Raw genomic sequence first — 3,551 nt, forward strand, 5'->3', positions numbered from 1 at the left:
GATAACTTGAATATAGAGTACGTATTTTTGTTTTTATCTACGCCTTTCTAGATGTCCGGATAGTTTGATAAGATGTGGCATTTGAAACTGCTAACGGTTATTGAATAAAATTATATATTATCAGCGTTCTTATTATTTATTACCGAGATAATTTTATCTATGGATAATGCAGTTAAACGTTCCTTAGAGTCATTGGTTCCCTAATTGTCGATGAATTCAGTTGTTTATAAAGTTAGAAAAATCTGTTTCACATTCCTACATCTGCGTTCTGCTCAATGTAACCCCTGACCCCTGACTTGTCTCAGGGTTAGGGGGAAAAAAATATAGTAACATGTTAAGATGTAGTTATTATTAAATGTTTATTCTATTAACCCTCAGACTAGTATTTCAGTTAAATTGTAACAAACAAACCGAAATTCAAACCTTTATATTCAGCGCAACGTCAGATGTTGGCAACTGGCAACACTCACAAAGAAATTGATCTTATTAAAATGGCAATTCTGTCGCCGACATCTGGTATCTGGAGGTTTTAAAACAACGTCGTATAGAAGGAACTCGTGACGGCCGCGGGCGACGGTTCTGCCACTACGGTAACTCTATGGTATGAGTGGTCAAAGAGCAGGTGTGGAACAGATGTGGTAGAAGAGTTTGGTGAGGCTAACCACCAGGATCAAAGAGCATACGAAGTTCTTATAGATGCGGGACAAGAGTTATTTTCAGTGAAGATGATGATAATATAAAAGTATTTAAGATAACTTTTACAGCCCCTGATATTGTGATAATTACAACGCGAATCTAATAAAGAAAATATTAATATAGTATATATACAAATTCTTCTAAGAAGATGTCTCAATGAATATTGAAATTATCATTAACTTTACCATACCAATTTTTGTAGTAATTGCGAAGTAATATTAATAATTAAGGTATTTTATTACAATTTTTGACATTAATGTAATAATCTATGTCAATTCTATACTTTTCCTACACGTATAAAATTATTAACGAACGAAGCAACTTTTTTAAGTTGATAATATGTTGTTCATTTTTATAATCGGTATAATACACCACTCGACGTTAACAATAAAATACGTAGTTATTTTTTTACACAGTTACATACATTGTTACTGATTATTTTAGATTGTATCAGAAATGAATAAAACATCATGAATTCTTTAATGGCCTTATCTGTAACACTTTATATAAAATAGTTTGTTCGTCTTACACGGTACGGCAACCCTTGAAAAAAAGGAAGAAAACAGGACGTGGGTGAAAAAAACTAGTTCCATATTTGAAAATAAATTTAGCGCATTTAAAAATTTGAAAATGTTTAAAAAAACAAAACAATTAGAAACATGATTAGTTTATGACATTCTCCATTTAACATAATATTGCATACATAGAACCACCTCATTAATAAAGACGAACATAAATTAACAATCCAAAAACTATTCTCTTAATTTATTCACCCTTTCACTAAACAAACAGGGCACTTAAAATGAACGCCGATAAAGAACTCATTTACACGGTATATTAACCGCGAAATGAAACCCCTAAATTAGTTCCTACTAGCCTTTGTAACAAACCGTCACAGATTAAAAAACATTTTTTATCTGTAATCTACTTTTTATTTGGTAATCTGACCAAATGTCACCGGCGCTAGACAATGTAATTGAGCTGTCACATTTTGGAGGGAACGAAGCGTTGGATCAATTTCATGTTTTTCTTTTTCGACGCATAAACAGTCAGTTTGTTTTGTCAGTAAATACGTCTACAGTTTTTGTAGATAAAGGTGGAAACAACGATTCGAAATAGAGAGTTTTGCTTCTGCTGAGAAAAATCAAATTTATATGGTTCATTTTCATTACAATTATCATATCAATAGAAGTGGATGATTTATGATTGTTATCGGACTTCCAATGAAATACTCAAATTGGAATGCTGAATAGGTATTCCCCTATTAAAAATGCGAGAGTAGCTCTATCAGTCTTCCTCTTCACGCCTAAGCCACTGAACCGATTTAGATAAAATTTTGTACGGAGATAGTTTTAGACCCGAAAAAGTTATGGGATAGTTTTTGTCCACGGAAACGATAACTATGCAACGGTAAACTCCATGATCTCTTGAGAAAATGAGAAATTTTGAAAGAATAGAAAAAATTTGATCACGAGGCAGGATTCGAACCTGCGTATCTTGCCTAACCGTAGCAACGCCTAGCCTCTAGAAATTAAATTTAACAAAGGCCGCGTTCCATCGATACAATATTGTAATCATTGAAATAATGTTTCGTATTGGTTGTGATGGTTCTTAATCATCTCAATAGATGTCCATGATCTCTTTCTTTGACTACGGAGGATTACAAACGATAAACCAATATTTAAGACCTAGGAAAGTAATAAATTACTAATATTCTAGCATGTTGTGTAATACGAAGATTTTTGTTTTATTCAATATTATTAAATGTCGTAATTTAGTATGAACATGCATTAATTTCACATTCAAATCAACAACTAAATGAAACTTGGGGTGGAATGGCTATTTCGCGCCCAATTTGAGCTCGATTAAAAACAAATTTCTATCAGGATGCATTCGTTAATAGGGTTGTATATCATCGACATCGATAATTTATCTCGGATTTATTTTTTAACTTTTTACAACACACTAAATTGTTTATGAAGTAATTTATATGTACGTTTCTATAGGAATGTTCCATTTTGATCATTTCCGTTATTATATGTATAAAAAATACCTGTATGAAATATTATATATTATAATACTTATAGAAGCAAAATATAATCATTAATATATGGAAAAAATACGTCATATATGTCTAAATAGTAATATTTATTGACGTTTTTATAGGAAAGCATGAAAGCACACCTCTATATAAGTATACATAGTCTACTAAACTTATAGATTCCTAGCTGCGCCCCGCGGTTTCACCCGCGTAAGTCCGTATCTCGAAGGAATATTGGGATAAAAAGTTGCCTATATGTTATTCCAGTTGTCCAGCTGTCCACATAACAAATTTCATTGCAATCGGTTAAAAATTTGCTATTGGCCAATGTAAATTATTCTTAATTCAAAAATTGCCTCTTCCATCTTAGCAGTAACGGCGTTCTTTCTTTTGCAACTGGCCGAAATAATTTCGAAATTTAAAAAACAAATTATTCTGAATTCAAACATTGCATCAACCGTCTTTATAGGCCTCGAATAAAATTGCAACCTTTCTTATAAGTTAGATACTGATATAAATTATTCTAAAGTTCCAGTCACTTGACCGAGATGCCTGTCAATATATATTATATCGTATAGGGTAATGCTAGTAATTCATAAGAAAATTGTACAAACTCGAGGCGGTAGGCCGGCCAGCCACGCCCGATGCGAGCGGTGTATATGTAATTATCTATGTTATGTACTGCAATGTATTGACTATGTCGTGTGTAGCATTTGACCCGTTGGTATAGTGGTTATCACTTGTGTTCGACTGCGGATCGAGGTTCGATTCCCGGTAAAGGTTGGAGGAAGTTATTAACGTGTGAATTTATGGT

This window comes from Zerene cesonia, chromosome 26 (assembly GCF_012273895.1).
Source record: "Zerene cesonia ecotype Mississippi chromosome 26, Zerene_cesonia_1.1, whole genome shotgun sequence".
NCBI lineage: Eukaryota > Metazoa > Arthropoda > Insecta > Lepidoptera > Pieridae > Zerene > Zerene cesonia.